Source organism: Propithecus coquereli, unplaced genomic scaffold (genome assembly GCF_000956105.1).
Source record: "Propithecus coquereli isolate 6110/MARCELLA unplaced genomic scaffold, Pcoq_1.0 Scaffold532, whole genome shotgun sequence".
Lineage (NCBI taxonomy): Eukaryota > Metazoa > Chordata > Mammalia > Primates > Indriidae > Propithecus > Propithecus coquereli.
This window is the reverse complement of record NW_012151197.1, coordinates 572,796-590,968: the sequence shown is the minus strand read 5'-3', so window position 1 is coordinate 590,968 and position 18,173 is coordinate 572,796.

Sequence of the window (18,173 nt, the reverse complement as noted above, 5' to 3'; positions counted from 1 at the left end):
TGACTGGGAAACGGTATTTTGTTTTAATTGTACTTCTCTGATTACTTGTGAAATTGATACTTTTATAGAAGTTACTTATTGGACATTAGTATTTCCTCTCAGTGGATTACATGTTTCGGCCCCTTTTTTTCCCCTCATGCGTTGTTTGTTTTTTCTTACAGATTTGTGGGAGTGATTTAAATCTTCTGGACAGTGATTCTTTATCATTACAAGCACCAAAAATATCCTTTTTTTTCTCATTCTTGGCAGCTGAAAAAAAAAATTAAAAAAGCGAAGAAAAAAAAAAATCCTAAAACCCAGAAAACCCCAAACCATCCTCTTGTAGTCTGTGGTTTGACTTTTTCATTTCTATTTATTTATTTAATTTATTTATTTTTGCTCCCTTCCCCCTCTGACTTTTTCATTTTTAAATGGTGTCTTTTGATACACACACATGTTAAATTTCGATGCAATTTATTTATCTCTACTTTTGTGATTTGTGTTTTTTGGTATGTTTGCTAGGAAAATCTTTCTTACCCTCAAATCATTAACAGATCCTCATAGCTTGTCACCGTTGGGTCCTTAGACCACTGGAATAGATTTCTGTGTATGCTGTAGAGCAAGATGGCAGTCTAACAAGCAAACCTCCAGCTCCATTAATACAAGGTCCATGGTTTTCTCAATAATATGTGGTGCCTCCTCTGCTACATGTCACATTTTCATGCATGAATGGGATTGTTTCAATGGTCTTTATTCTGTTCCATTTACTTTTGTTTATCCCTGTGCCAATAACATGCCATATTCATCACTATCGTTATATGTAAATATATCTGATATTTGGTAGAATGAGTTTCTCTGTTCATCTTCATTCTTCCCTCTTAAAATCAGCTTGGCTAATCTTGGGCCTTTGCTTTTCCATATAGATTTTATAATCTGTTTGTCAAAGTCCATAAAAAAACTGGGTAGACATTTTCACTGGAATTACATTTAAATTTTAATTTGCAGATAGACATTTTTGCAATTTTAAGTCTTCCACCCAGGAACATGGCATATGTATGGCTTTGCTTATTAGAGTTATTTATTGGTGCCCTTTGATAAAGGATTTATCTATAAAATACTTGCATATATTTTGTTAGATTCCTAGGTACTTTGTATTTTTTTGTTGTTTGCAACCAAGAACTCTGATGTATGCATTCATATTTATGCTCCAAATTTAAAATGTATTAGGTACTTAGGAGGCTGTATAAAATACAGTTCTTTTCTTTGTATCTCATGTTCTCACTGAATAGCAAACATATGGAACAGTGGGAATACATGGACATTCTACAGTGAAGTGCCATTCATCATCAGAATTGGTTGATACTGAGTAGTGCAGAAGTGGGTAAAGGTCATAGGTGGGTTGGTTCAGTTGGAGAAGGCCTCATCAAAGAGGGGGGCTTGAAGGTTGAGTAGCATTTTGATAAAGAGATGAAACATGTAAGTTGGAGAAAGCTTATGAACATAAACCTGTACACATTTAGGTGACAGAGAGTTGAGGACAGTGAGAGAGAAGATTGTAGCCAGACGATGGATGACCTTGGGTGCTAGAATGAAGAGTTTGCACTTTATCTTCTACTCCATAGGAAGCTTTCCAAAGTTGGATGATACACTGAACCTTAATAGTCTGTCTATTCCCTTTCTACAAAGAGGCACATTGGACAGGAAAAGTAGGCTTACCTTATGATAAACCTTTTAAATTCATTTTGATTCAGAACTGGGTGTGAACTGAGGCAAAACAGTTGTTCTACATAAAATCAAATGCATTCCAGACAAGCGGTAGTGTTAGGATTTAGAGAAGGCATCATTCTCAAACGTGAAGAAAAGCTGGAGTTCTAGGAAATGCCAAGGACAGATGGCCCAAGGTCTAGCACACAGTATAACCTCTTTTTATCTTCATTTTCTTTCTGCAAAAAGTATTTTATTATCTGGAGTTTTCAAAGTATTCTTCTTGGGGTTTGTTGAGGTCACAAGGTAGAGGTATGGGTTAGAGCTGACTGAGAAATATGAAGGTATCTCTAGGTATCTGTGACTCTCATAAAAAAAACTTTCATTATTTTCCACTGCTTGACAAGTGATTTATTTTCTTCCCCTCTCAAAATTTCTTTTCAATTTTATTGAAAGTTGTGTGTGTTGTTTTCTCCATTAGGTATCATCTATTCTGTTTCTGTTTCCTTAAAGAGCTAGATTGTGGAAAAAAGAGACGTAGCTCAGGCCGTTCTGCCTTGAAAGTGATGGGGGAGCTGACAGGGCTAAAACAGGGAGGAACAACATGAACCAGAGGGGTTGCTGCCAGCTGTCAGAGGAGGCCTCAAGGATGTGTGAGTTTTTTTTTTAAAGCTCAGGAAATAGCCATGGAGCATGCTTGCCAGAAACATCCAGGTGCATGGAAATGCAAGGAGTTGTCACCTTTTGGGAATGTCCACGGTCGAGAATGTAGAGGAAGACCACTCTGCAGCACATTTCACCCTCAAAATCAACTGAAGGGCCCGAGACACCAGCAGCCTTCACTTCCTTGCCCTCACTCTGCATGCCTGCTCATTCAGCGGTCCCATTTCATTCCTCCTTTAGCTTTCATCCTCTGCAGTGGGGGAAAGAATTCCCTGTCATTTCACCATGAGAAGAGGATAGTAAAAGTATATCCTGTTACCCAAAGGACCCCTTCTCTATGAGTGAACCACTGCAAACCACTCAATTGTACGCTCGGCGTCAGATTTCTAGGCAAAGGACAGCCCCAAAAGATACTTCTTCTGAGACCACATAAGATACCTTGGATATGATAGCTCCAAATAACCTTGCCAGTTATTAAGCTATTGTCTCTCAACTCTAAACTCACCCTCCTGTATCTGGTTTTGTGATGCTGCAACTGAGACTCTGTTAATCTTGTATCAGCCTTGCCAGCTTCTGCCAATAGGGGGTGCTAGACTGAAGCTGCAAGACTAGGGGGCAGGGGAAGAAGGGCCTTCCTGTTTGGGTGGGCATCACCTGAGCAAGGTTCATTCTCTGGGTCAGCCTCAGTTAGTTCTAGTAGCAGCAGTTGGTTCCAGTTTGCAGTTTTTCACCACGCACAGAACCAGCGTCCATCACTTGCCCTTAGAGACTCCACCACCAGCTGCCAGAGCCCCTTCCTCAGGTGCCGGGGTCCAGCCCACAGGAGTGGCTGGAAATCCTGAGAACAGCACCAGCTGAGCTTTGGATCCTTCTTGGTGGTCCCTTTTCAGTTCTGCAGGGCCCCTGCTCTCCTGGAAGCATCGAAGTTTGATTCCAATCTCTTCCCTTGTTCTCTTCACCCTAGGAGCACTGGCTGCCTCCTACAGTTTCTAGGTCGTTGATGACTTGGAGTCCCCATCTTGCCTTTTCAGTTACCCAGTTAGAATTTTATACCTAGTAAACCATTCTTTCTGTTATATTCTCTTTCTGCAGTCACTGACGTGATTTTTGGACCTAACTAGATCAGTGGTTTTCAAACTCTAACATGGCTTGTGAAAACATTTGCAACCAAGGGCTTGTGAAAACACGGATTGCTGGGCCCATTCCTAGAGTTTCTGATGCAGTGGGTCTGGATAGGTCCAAGAATTTGACTTTCTAGCAAGTTCTCAGGTGATGCTAATGCTACTGGTCCAGGGGCCACCCTTTGAGAATCATTGCACTAGACAAAGTAGTCTGTTCCCAAAGGGATATTTGTCTTGAAACCACCATAAGATTCCTTGGAAGTAGCCCCAAGTAAACCCAATTGACTAATGAGTTAATGATGTTTTAAAAATAAAGTAGGGCAAGATCCAGGGTGCTACCATTTGCCAATGTGGTAACAGAGGAAGTGAAGTGCATGTTGTCAACTTTCCTGCAGCGTGATCATGCACGAATTTTCAGAATAGTGTGCAAGAGGTGCTACTGGCATGAACCCACAGGTTTTGGAGAGAGAATGATTCAAGAAGGTACATCTGTGTGGTTCCCAACAAGAGAAGAATCTTTGCATTCAGGATATTTGGGGTTGGGTACAGATTTGCCTGTGTATAGTTTGCCATGACAAACAATAAAAATAAAAACTCAAAAGCCTACATCTGACCAAGTTGAACATCTCTATTATTGATTGTTCTTCATACTTTTGCTTGAAGTGTACTTGGTGTTTTTTTTCCTCTCTTTCGTATGTTCTTGGTGGGAAGTATCTCAAATCACCCTTAACTGCATGGAAAACATAAATAATAAATATAAATAATAGGGAGAGACTGCATTTCCACGTGTCCCCAGCGTTCATGCTTGGTTTGGGTAGTCGTGAGGTGAGAAGACCAGAGGAAGAAAGCAAAACATTGGAGTCAGAAATTAAAAGATCACAAATTCAACGAGAGACAAGAAGACAGGAACACCAAAGCTTATTGAGACATTACTATGGCTGCAGAACAAATTACCCACCACTGAGTGGCTAAGACCAGCAACAATAGCGTATTTGTTTTGTTTATGAATCTTAGATGTGGAGAAAGTTTGGCAGGACAGTTCGCCTCTGCTTGATTCAGGGCCATTTAGAGCAGCTTGAGCCTGGGGCTGGAGTCACCTGAAGGCTCCTCACTCACATGTCTGGCGGGCCATGACAGCTGTTGGCTGAGATCTTGGCTGGGGCTGTTGGAGGGAACACTGCCACGTGACCTTTCCTTGAGGCTTGGGCTTCCTTACAGCAAGGGGTGAGTATGGGGGAAAAAGAGGGGAGGGAGAGAGGAACACAAGGCAGAAACTTTATCTTTTTAATGACGTAGCAGCCTTGGAAGTCACGTAGCACCACCTCTGCCATATTCTATTGGTTAGTTAGAGCTATCAAAAGCCCTAGCCCATATTCAAGAGGAGGGAGTAGAGACCCCATGTCTCAAGAGTGGTAAAGTTCTGAACAGTATAGGGGACCAAAAATATTGCTATGGACATTTGTGGAAAAAACAATCTGCCATACTCTTGAACTTAATCTGCACCCCTGCCCAGACCCCTCATATCACCTTTATACAAGGCAATCCTATTCTTCTTTGGTCTCTGATGATTGGACCAGAGGTCAACCCCTGACATGGGAACTGGGCTAATTGAGTTTTGTCCTGATAAAGTATTTAGACAAAGGAACCAGGAGAATGAGGCATCTGTACTTCTGGAGCCAGCACTGTTTATGGACTCTGGGACTGCAATAGGTACTTTTGGTCCATATGCAGACAGAAGCAGAAATCCAAGAGTAAGTAGAGAAAGAAAGGAAGAAAAGGGAAACAGGTGCACTGCATTTGTTCTTGATGGTTCTACAGCTTCCTCATGGTGCCACACTAGATTTTGCAATGACTAGTTCTATCTACGAGACACTCTGGAATCATAATAGCAGTCCCCTTTCTTCTTAAGCAAGCTTGTGTGGATTTCTGCAGCCCAGGTAGATTGCAGGGCAGGAGAAGACAGTTCTCCAAGTAGACTGGTTTGCACTGCAATGTCCCTGAATCTGTTTTCCATGGTTCTTGGCCTTTGAATTTATGCTCCTTATCAAGGGTGGCCCCACCCACCCCACCCATTATTCCTCAACTGATACTGCAGGTCAAGCAAATATCTCATGGGAATAGGCCAGGGTAAATAAATGAGCATTTATTCTGAATTAGCAAGATTTTCAGGTTTTATTTATAGAAAGGCAAAAGGGGGAGATGTTTAATGAGCACATTTTACAAAGAACAGTAAGACAAAATATTCTGTCATGGTTTCTGTTGGGCCTGCACCCCGATGTTCTTGGACCCTTTTTACTGGCCTGTGTGTGCTTTGATTCCAGAAGTGTGAACTGTTGGCCTTCTTCATAGGACAGCCCTTGTGCTACCAGCACTGCTTTGTCCATGCAACAAGCAGATGTTCAGAAATACCTGGGAGTTTATGTCCACCTGGTGTAGCCTGTAGCCAATGACTAATGTGTATGGGTATATGAAAGCCTCGTTCTCTTATCTCCAGATGGGCCAAATCCTGTGGTATAAATTAAGCTTCAGGGTGCCTTACAAGACAAGCCTGAGGCTGGGACTTTGCCTGAAATTGTAACCTTTCTTGCTTCCTTCTTCCCTGTTCTGGATTCTTCATTCTTTTACTAGTTTTTCCCTGAAAGCTCTTCCTTAATCAATCATGTGCACGTGAATTCTTGTCTCAGGCTCTGCTTCTGTAGAACCCAACCTAAGACACAAAATCAAATGTCATGGTAAAAGAGGAGTCTTTAAAGAAATTACACTTGTGTTCAAATCTCTGCTTATAGCATTGGTTTATTATATGGCCATGGACCCAGTTCACTTTTCTAATTTTGTCTCTCTATCAAAAAAAAAAAAAATGGAGGTAGAAATTACTGCCTTTAGGCCTCCTGTAAGAGACAAAGATTTCAGCTCTATAAATCTATAACTATATCCTAACAGGGCTTGAAAGATATAAATCAGCACTAATCAATGGAACTTTCTGTGATGCAGTGTTCTTTGCACTGTCCAACACAGTAGCCACCAATCATGTGTGACTGTTGAGCACTTCAAATGTGGCTAGTGTGACCAAGGAACTGAATATTTAATTATTATTATTTTAATTATTTTAAATTTAAATGTAAATAGCCGCATGTAGTTGAATGTCTACCACATTGGACAGCACAAGATAGATAAGATAATAGTATTATAAAGTTGATTTCCTGATTTTTGATAATTACACTTGGTTATGTAAGCCTTGGTTTTGTAAATATACACAGAAATATTTAGGAGTTAAGAGGAATCATGTCTGTGACTTAAATTATTTTGGGAAAAAATATATATAAAACAGTTGTGATAAAATGTTATCTTTTAGAGAATTTTGGTGAAATGTATATGGGAATTTTTTTTTCGTAGAAAGCAATTTGGTAAAAAAGGTAAATTCTTAACTGTCATGATAATAAACTGGAAGATAATATTTAAAATTGATTACTTAAGAGGTAGCCATATACAAATATTATTTGAAATATGGAGAAAAGTGCTAAAAGAAAATAAATGATCTGAAATACTGAAAATGCTCATAAATTCTTCCCATTCCATTATTTGTGCCCCTTTGCAATATAACTTTGAAGCTATGCCCATCTATTTCTTCCTTTTGCAACTAAGATTAGTCATGTGATCTGCTTTGGCTAGTGGAATAATAGCAAATGCGACATAAAACTGTGAATTGAAAAGTACTTGTGTTTTGGGACTTGCCTTTCTTGATGTTCTCGGGCTCCTGGGAATTCTGCAACTATCCCTGTGAGAACAAGCCTTGGCTAACCTGTTGGCAGATGAGAGACCATGTGAAGAGAGGCCCCATCGTGTCAGTGATCCTGACTCTCTTGGCTAATGTCCCAGGTAAGACAGTGAGGCCATCTAGCTTGTCTAGACACCAGCTAACCTCATACACATAAGCAAGTCCAGCCAAGACCAGCAGAAGAACTGCCCAGCTGAGCCCAGCTCAAATTGCTACCCAACAGAACCATGAGCTAAATAAGTTGTTGGAGTTTTAAGATATCATGTTTTAAGGTGGTTTGTTTCTTAGGGAAAGCTACAAAAGTGCTGGTCTCTAGGAAGAAGGGTAAGATTGTCATGGGAAATATAACATGATTTTGGGGAACATGGTTTTTTGAGTTATATGCTACCTTCCATTTTTACCTTTTTTTTTTTTTGATACCTTCCATTTTTTAGTCACATGGCCCTAAGGAATTTCATTAATCTCTCTGTGCCTTGATTTTCACATCTTAAAGATGGAGATAGTAATACAACCTTGTATATGTATTATAAAATTAACTTTAAAAATGCAAATAAAATACCCAGCACAGTACTTGGAGTATAATAGATGTACACAAATTGCTAGAGATTGTGGGGTGGGGGTCAAGGTAGGATAATAGTGTGGGTTGGCAATAAGAGATGAAGGATGGTGTTGTCGAGTGTGCAGTACTTGGAAGTACAAAAGGAGAGTTTGAGTCTTCTCCCTATTATCTTCTTGCTGGTGAATTTAGGCAAGTTATTTATCTTTTCTAGACCTTGGCTACCTTGAAAAACCTTCTGCTGTTGGACTACGTTTCCTCAGTGGATTTCTTTAACTCCCATTGACTGTAATTACATTTATTTTAATTCTATTGTTTATAAATTGTCCATTACTTTTCCAAGAAGTTTATGGAGACAAGAGCTATAACTTTCTAGGGTGTAAGATTTAGCTTAAGAGCCAGACAAGTTCAGACACAATCACAGTTACACAAGTCAATGTTGTTAGACAAAGCTACTTACTAGAGAGGTCCAGGGAGGAAGTACATCTTTTGAAGTTCATAGTGGGTTGATTTCTACACAAAATGGTACCTTTCAAAGGGATTAATCATGCCTGGTTCCATGTAGGGTGAGAACTAAGGGTCCATAGATATTAAATCAGGTCCCAGACTCAGACACTCAAAGGTGAGTGTTTTAAGGTCTTGCTAGTTGCTGTAATAAACTCAAAATTCATAATGGCTCAAACATGACAGAAGTATTTCCATGTCTTACATATGTAAGTCTAAAGCAAGGTGTTCCTAGTTGGCAGGTGGATCTGCCAGCTTGGATCTTTCCATTTGATGGCTCTGCCATTTTCAACATGTGGCTTGATTGCATCCAGTGGAGGGGAAAAGAGCATGGAGGGTCACATGTGAGAGGCTTTGTAAAACTCTGCATTCACTAAACAATAACTCTCCATTCTCCCCTGCTCTGCAGTCCCTGGAAACCACCATTCTACTTTCTGTCTCTATGATTTTGACTACTCTGAGTGTCTCATATAAGTGGAATCACATAGTATTTATTAGTATTTATCTTTTAGTGACTGGCTTGTTTCACTCACCATAATGTCCTCAAGATTCTTACCTATTGTAGCATGTGTTGCAATTTCCTACCTTTTTAAGGCTAAGTGATATTCCATTGTATGTATATACCACATTTTGCTTATTCATTCATTCATTGATAGACACTTGAGTTGTTTCCACATTTTAGCTATTGTGAATACTACTGCTGTGAACATTAGTGTGCAAATAAGGACATATAGTTTTGTTGTCTGTTCAGGAAGAAGAAGAGCCATGTTTTGTGAACTGCTATCCCATCTCTGCCATGGCAAATACATACATAAGCACGGGGGTCAGTCAGGTGTACAGTGGGGACTGATGGGGACAGGGGAGAAGTGGAGTGTTGCTCCCATGTCTAAAGGACAGTCATTTCTCAGCTTCAGCTGACTGGTGCCAGGTAGGAATGCCAACTGGAGGTGGCATTCCTCTCTAATTTCTAAAGAGAGTTTAGACATCTGAATTGATATGTAATATATCTTGATTTAAAATGTTGGTGATGAATTTATAAAACAGTGTCAAGAATAATTAAAATTCACTTCCAGGCCTGATGTGGTTTGTGTGTTTCAGGCTGCCCATTTACACTGTCTATGTTGGACTATGTGCCTTGGGAAAGGCCTAGAAAATCAGATAATCTGTGGGTGACAGCCAGGCCTGAGAATGCTCCAGGCAGAAGGGCAAAGGGCAGAAATCAGCCTGGGCTCTCGTTAGGTCTTCATCCCAGGGCCAAGGAGGAGCCACAGGGAAGTAGAGAAAGGCCCTTTGGTTAGAGATTGGGCCCTGGAGAGCCCTTGCAAAGAAGAAACAGTGTTCTGTGCCATGCAGGGGCAGACAGTAAGGCTGAGAATGATAGATAAGAAAGGAGCAAAATGTGAAATGACCGTGAGGTCAGGGGACATCTGTCTACCTGCTTTCAGCTATGCCATGCCTGCCTGCATTGTCCCAGGGGCAGCCAGGAGAGGAGCCAGGGCGTGGTCTCAGCAAAGAAGTGATTTCACCGTTAGTCATAGGCGCTGTCGGTATTTACCACTCCAAGACAGAGGCCTTGTATGTATCTGTGTGGACACACATTTCCTGTAACTCTGTGAGTGGCTGTCAGGTTTGAGGTTTATACAAAGCTGTGGTCGTGTTCTCGTCACACCTTGGGTGATTTAGAAAGACTGCAAACAATGGAACAGAAAGCCTATTATTTTCTTGTTAAGTTGGTGATGACCTTGAAGGCAAGCCATGGATGCATATTTACATTGTATGTAAGTACAACGGGTTCTGTCTGTCTCATGTTTTCAGGTCCATCCTAATCAATCAGCAACACACCTATGGAATGCCAGTCTGTGCTAGGAATGGGAAGGTGATAACCCACACCATCCCTACCCTTGAGGGCTTTATGGTCTAGGGAAGGAAGGAAGAAATACATAGTCCTGGAAAAAGCAAAGTGGTGTCCAATGCTGGCAGGGTGTGGTAAGCGAGAAAAGAGTGGTGGGGATGGAAGGAGCCTGAGGCCTGGAGGGGCGGGGAGAGGGAGGGCCCAATGGAGCTTCCTGTAGGGTCCAGTGGGCCCCACTTCCTCTCCCGTGCAGCGATGGTGCTTAAGGATATGGCAAATATCATCGTTCTTGATTGTCTCACATACAGATTGTGACTTCAGGCCCTTTTAGAAAATAAGAAGAAATAAAGGCATTTTAAGCAGACACTTGGGATATTTTGTTGAATTGGAGACCTATTGTATCAGAGTAACTTCAGTTTTGTGGAATGAGATGGGTATAGGTGAGTTGGGGTCGGGCGGCACTGTTGACAAGGTAACTATTGCTGTCCATCAAAGGAGTGACCTTTCGGATTGGAGACTTAGAAATGTCCTTCCCTTTGAAAATCTCTCCTCAAAGAAATCAGCAAAACACCCAGAAGTCTCTGCCTAGTAGGTGTGAGTAAAACCCTTCTAAGGTTCTGTTCGTGATTTACGCTAAGGTGAAAAACGTGTTCTTTACCCGTGGTGAGAAGTATTTCAACCTTTTTCATGGTTATGCTTCCAAGTACTTGAGACTGTACTCTCCATTTGGCAGTGCGATAGGTTGAGAAGGGAGAAACATGCCAACTTTGGACAAAATATGATTGTGTATTTTCAGTTATGATCCAAAGTCGCAATTTGGACCATAAAGCTGGTTCTACTTCTTTGCCAAGTTGGGCAAGGAATCTTGGCTGAAAGATGTTTTTTAAAGACCTGGAGTGTTGGAGTGGATGTCAAGACATTTGTATTTGGGCTTCTTTGGTGCCACTGTTTGAAAAAACAAAGGCATCCTGGCTTTGCCATTTCTTTCCATTTTAATGTAGAATGAATGATCCCTGATCCCTCTTACAGAATGATGTATGGCTAACTCACAACTTCATTTAGAAATATTTAGAATCCTCTCTTTCAGTTGGCATGTCTAAAATGATTATTCTTTAACAATACTACTTCTATTGTTGTTACTGCTGCTGTGTTATTACATCCTTGGCCGTGATTATTGGAGCAACATCTTTGTTTATTATAAAATGAGATGCTATTCTCACTTGCTGACTGGTATCCTTTCCAGGTAGACCAAAATTGTCCCAGAGAAGTTAAAAGTGAAAATAATTTATGTCATACTGCTGAGGAAACTAAACACCCAGTGGTCAAGAAAGAACTATGTCAAAGCTTCTAGGAAACTATTAATTGACAATGTTGTTTCAGAATCGCAGAAATGGGTGCTTCTTTCTGCTTTTCGCCCTAGGATGGGCTTTAGATATCAATATTCTGATTTATGTTAACCCTTTTTAGACTCACCTCAAGTTGCAAATTAACATTTTAATTTAAATTAATCCTTTTTAGACCTATCTGAAGTTATATACATAATTATATGATTTTGATGTTACAGTTATATTTTAATGGATGATAGTGATTTCCTAAGTCACAAATTTTGAGACAAATATGAGACAATTTTAGCACCAATGTCTTCTACACTGGCTACTTTAATACTTTTCTACTATCAGGCTCTCGTGATAGAGAAAAATACTAAAATTAAAAAAAAAAATGACTAGGACACACAAACAGGCTGGGCTAGTTGAGAACACATCAGCCAAGAAGCCACGTCCAATAGATTGCAGGTGGCACACGAGTGGGAAGGACATGGCCAGAATGTGAAGGAGCCAACGCCACCCTTGGCTGGGAACTGCAGACCAGCGCAGTAATGTGATTATGGTAATGATTCAACAAGTCATCGTCTGCTGCCTTTGTTCACCGTAATTAACTTTTTGGAATTGTGCAGCCTGTGTCTCTGGGCTCATCAGCTGGCCCGGCTTTTGTGTTCCCAGTCTGTCTTTTCTCCCTGGGCCCAGGAGCCCCTAAATGCATTGCTAAATGAATTCATTGCTGGAACAAAGATTTGGTGGTGGAATAGAGATGGCTATCTTTTGTTGTCAGACATTCAATCCCATATAGCAATCCAATTACTTAAGCTGTTTCTATCAGTCTTATTAGGGCTGGCCATTGAGGCCGGCTAGAATGCTGATCTCTGTGTCTTGGAAGAATGTGGTGGAACAGATTAGTGCTTTAATGAGAGGCTTTCTGAAGGCCAGATCTTTTCCATTGTATACATATATATCGAGATCTAGGAATCATTTTTAGACGAGGGCGCGGAGTCACTGTTACAAAGACTGATCAAAGGATGGCTGGAAATCTGTACAATTGCTTGAAGAAATTTTATGGGTTATAAAATATTGGCACGGGTTCTGTCTGTTATGGGCTATCTGATGAAAATCTCTGGTAGGCTGGGAAAAGGAAATTGCTTATTGGCATTTATTCTGTGGGATGGATATCTTTGGAGTTTGCATTTGAACTCTTTCTTCACTGTGTTACAGGTCAAATTCTGTACTTAGCACTAACATTCCAGGAATGCGGGCTACACTAAATCAACACAAGCCTCTCTCCATAGTCTCCTACCCAGAAAAACATATCATGAGACAGGGTGAATGGACCATTACGAAGGAAAGATAGCAGGGGTGGAGTAAGATTGCAGTGCTTAATGTGTAGAAGTTGAAACCTGAAGTTAAAGTGAGAGGAGTTAAGTCAGAGAAACAACTCAGGACACTCTTGCTATGACTACAGAGAAAAGATTGTAATTGGTTTTAATGTTCAAAGAAATAACATTCAGTTTTTCCATGTCATGCCTATTGCTCTGAAAATGTTTCTGAAATATCAGATGCAAAGAAGTTTTATTGTAAAGGAAACAAATCTACACATACTTGGAGGATTTTAAGCAAAAAGAAAAATATTTTTTTCATAAAATATCATATTATAGATATGTTTAAACAGACACAAAAGTACTTTTCACACAGATTTAATAATTAATCATAGTTAACTTGTAGCCTAACCTTCTAAACCTTTCTAGACAAATCTCTGACTTCATATAATTTTATCCATTGCTATCACACTCTAGAAAAATAATTCTTTTAAAAAACATAAACATAAGCTGCAACATTTCATATCTTAAAAATATTAACAATAATCCCTTAACATCCACCAATATTCACTTAGTGAAATTTCTCATAAGCAAAAGATGTAAAAATGTTTGGCCTATTTTTTGTATATACTTTTTGGTATGGAATATTTTAGATAATTTTAAATCATAAATGCCCTGTTCCAAGTAGGTTGTTGCTCACCTCCTACTATATAGACTTATTCCACATTCTATAAGGATACTAAAAATTAGAATAAAGTATATTTATATGAAAAATATAAAAAATAAAATTCATCTTTAGTTAAAAAAAAAAAGAGACTTCCATGTGTGTAGACGTTTTGGTTTTTATGTCAGCCCCTGTGAGACTGCTGGACACACTGGAGATAAAGAAACAACGTAACAGGTAATTGAGCTTAATTCTTTTGACCTCAGCATAGTGTTCTTTCTCCTTTACCTGGATTTTCACTCTCTCTTAATATAATGATCTCTATCAAAAAATGAAATTCTATGGGCTGTGGCATGAGGTCTGAGATTCAAATTCAGCAGGATTTGGTGATGGATTCAAATAGTGGCTCCAAATCTAGAGGGTAGGTATCTTAAATATGTGTAACTCTTTTCCTAAAAGGTGGGAAGAAAATGGGGAGGAGAAGGTTCAGGCTAAATCATAAACTAAGCTAGTTTCCTACTTTCTGAATCTGTGTGGACTAAATGCTGAAATAAAGTAGTAACTGAGATGCAACATAGCGGAAATGACCTTATCCAAGTCATGAGTATGGCGTGTGTGTGTGTGTGTGTGTGTGTGTGTCTGTGTGTATGTGTATATGTGTGCCTGTGTATATATGTGTGTGCATCTGTGTGCATACATGTATTTGTGAGTGTGTGTCTGTGTACAAAGATATAGTCTCCCTTGGATTGCCCCAATACCCTGCTCATTTCTTTATAAGATAAAACCATAAGAACTAACAAACGCAGAATTCTGCTTTTCAATGAGAAATACAAAGCCACTGGTGCTTGCTTTCCTTTGTCAAAAAAAAAAAAAAAAAAAAAAGAGTTCAAGGTTGTAGTGAGCTGAAGACAGCACCGCACTCTAGCTAGGGGAACAAAGTGAGACCCCTTTGTAAAAAAAAAAAAAAAAAAAAGAGTTGGAAAGGTCGTCCGAGATAGGAATAAATGGAGGCAGAGGCAAATCAATGTTTAACTTGGAAATATTTTTCAGTTAATCATCTCTGACCGCTCACACTAAGAGGGCACTCCTAGAGTGTCAGCAGACTTGAACTGGAAGTCGCTAAGCTTCTATTAAAACAGCCGAATGTCAGAATCAGCATAATCAGAAAGCCTGATCCACTGTAGGTTGAATCTAAAATGGGGAAAAAACCCTCTTCTGCAAATATATATCTAGGGATATTTTGACTTGTAGACTTTTGCTTCCAAGTTTAAGGATTATGAAACCACAGGATTTTCCTTGTTTTAGGATTACCATAAAAACTTGGGAATTATACCTGGTAGGAAATTTGTTGGAAGGTGTGGGAAATTGTCTTGGAGTCTGCATTATGGCTTTTCTTTTCCTATTTTCATTTCTGATATGGATAGCTTTATGAAATTCTACATAATGTGACTTCTTAGCTTGTGGCTTTTTTGATGTTTTTTTTTGGTCCTTTTATTATAAGGAGCCGATCTTTAAGAAAGTTATGAAACCCTTAAGGGACCAGCGGGACCAATATTTGCTCTAATGGGCAAAGAGACTTCTTTAGTCTCATCTCTATTTTTATGTGTTTTTTGATAGTCAGTGATGAGGAAACGCTATGATTTTGACAGGCTTTGTCTATGCTTCTGTATGGGTGAAATAATTATCTGTCAAACAAAAGAAGTAACTCTTTTGGCCTTTGAATGTAACGTACCCATTACATTCATGTAAAGCAGAGTTTGTAAAGAGATTCTTAGTCAAAGTGTCACCCTTGACTTGAGGCCATTGTGCTTGTGAACTGCTGAACATATGGTGTTCTTGCTATGCTGAGACCCACGGCTCCAAGAGTTTCCTATGCGACCGGCATTGCTTTACAAGCAGAGCGTAACGCAACTGGTGCCAAAACGATGAATACTCTAGGAACCCAAAGATGTGTTTCTCTTATGAGACCTGGTCTTTCTAACATTCGGATTCTAGACACATGAGACAGTTTATAATAATTCAGCAGCAGTGAGATTCAGCAAAGCCATGTTTGAATTATTGGGAAAGTCTGAATTTTGCTTTTGCATTTGGAGAGCTTTAAAAGATCTTATTTTGAATGCTTTTGAGGAATTCACACGGACTAGATGGATTTTTACAGGAAATAGGGAAAATACCAGATCACATGTGTCTCCTTTCTCTTTCAAAAGAATAAAGTTTGTATCTTTTGTGTTGTTTTATGGTGAATGAACAGTAAGATCTGGGTGGAACACTAAAAAAAAAATCCTTTATTAAGTTTGGGATTGAGTCTTTAATTTTGCAGTGCTTTTTATTTTTATTTTTTAGAAACAGGGTCTTGCTCTGTTGCCCAGGCTGGAGTGCAGTGGCACAATCATAGCTCACTGTAGCCTTCAACTCCTGGGCTCCGTGATCCTTCTGCTTTAGTCTCCCATGTTGCTGGGATTACAGGTGTGAGCCATCTTGCCACCTTTGCAATGCTTTTAAATAAGTTGGGCATGGGGGCTCATGTCTGTAATCCCAGCACTTTGGGAGGCCAAGGTGGGAGGATTGCTTGAGGTCAGGAGTTTGAGACCAGTCTGGGCAACATAGCAAGATCCCATCTCTACAAAAATTTAAAAAATTAACCAGGCATAGTGGCATACCTGTAGTCCCAGCTACTTAGGAAGCTGAGGCAGGAGGATCACTGGAGCCTAGGAATTTGAGGTTACAGTGATCTATGATTGTACCACTGCACTCCAACCTGAGAAACAGAATGAGATCCTATCTCAAAAAAGAAAAAAAAATATATAAAACGTCACTTGATATTTTTATTACGAACTATTATAGTGTTTGGGGCATGGATTTCACTTCTCATCTTATACCATCTCCTTGGTCCCCCAGTGTTAGGAGAACTGTAGGGCCATGATTAAACCCAGTGATATCAAATGCTAGAAGTCTGGCCAAGGGTTTATCTGCTAGAACAACAGATATATTTTCCTCTTGCCTAGGAATTGTTGTTTCGTTCAGACTCTCCTGAATGGAGGACAGATGGTAAGGACTTTGCTTTTATTTATCAGTTAGCATTGTTACATAACAAGCTACCCCAAACTCCGTGGCCTGAAACAATAAGATGTATTGCTCTTGGGCCAGCTAGACAGTTCTGGTCTTGGCCAGCTGTGGGCCAGATAGAAAGCTCTGATTTTCTAGGCTGGGCTCTCTCACATGTTTGATGGTTGGCTGAACAGAGGCTGGTTCAAGATCTCCTTGAAGGGGACAGTTGGATCTCTTCCACGCGGTCTCATCCCCCAGCAAGTTCCCCTGGGCTTGTTCGCATGGTGGTGACAGGATCCGAGGGAGAGACAGACGCATGCAAGGTTTCTCGAGGCCCACACTTGGAGCTGGCACACTTCCACTTCCACTGCAGCTACAAGTAAGTCACAAGACCAGCCCAGACTCAAAAGCGAGGGAAATAGATTCTTCCTCTTGATGGGAGGGGCTGCAGAATCACGTGGTAGAGAGTGCACACAGAGACCATCACTTGGCACCGTCAATGCAATTAAACTACTTCATCTTAAAAGGGAAACAATCTACAGGAAGGCTAGGGATCTCTGCCCCAGGTGAAAGGTTCATGACCTATGGCCAATTGCTATTAAGAAATCCATATTTCTCAGTATAGTTACAGGTATCTTCTTCCTCAGATTCACCTGTGGGAGCTGAGGTACTCCGACCTACTGAATTAGAATCTCTACTTGTTAATCAAGCCCCTTCCCCACCTCCTACCCTGTAACTCTTATAGTCATGTTTAAGAATCTCTGCATTTGATTCTCCTACTCAACACAATCATTGAAGGATGTAGATTCAAGTGACGGAGTATTTTTTTCACTTATGGAAAACTGACCCTGAAATGAATTACAAAAAATATGGTTGGACTCCTCCAGTGAATTGCCTTAAACAAATTCTCACCTCCTCCTAAGCTATGATAAATATGTTATGTCATAGAGATATTAGATTAACTGATAAACTTTCGCTGGTAAAAATCAGTTTAATTGATTGCTTTTGCTTCAATACATTTTTACTTGACAAGAAAAGAACATGGATATGGAGGTTATAGGTTTCTCCAGTGCTTCCTAACAGGCAATATGGAAGGAAAAAAGATGTGTTTACATCTTTAAAATCCTTATCTTAATCTTCAACTCAAAAACCTCTCTCTGGGGTGATCCACAAGCCCTGCAGGTAGAGACCAGCTCTCTGTGTGTGTGTGTGTGTATGCGTGAGTAGTTCTATCATTTCACTAAAAGCTTCTTTTGAGTCATTGGCTAAAAATTTTAGACATTCTGGAAGATTCTGTTGGGGTCAAAAATATTTTAATGAGTCCTAGAAGAAAAGAAACCTGAAAGAAGCAAAAGAGATTTTAAAAAGGCCAATATTCACGTAAACTAGGCTCTTCGATTCCCATCTCTACTGCTACCAACTGAGCCGGCACAGAGGACCAGACCAGTCCTTTGAAAGCAGCATTGGATCTCTCTCTTCCCTTGCTCGGAAACCCTTAATGATGCCAATTGCCTCACTGGATTTGCAAGTTCAAACACATCAGGGGCCAGGAAAAAAACAGTAAATGAGTGAAGCTGCATGATTATGATTAATAGGGGGTGGTAGGGTCTGAGGTAAACTGAAAAATGCATGTCCTACTAAAATTCAGATTTTTTTTTTT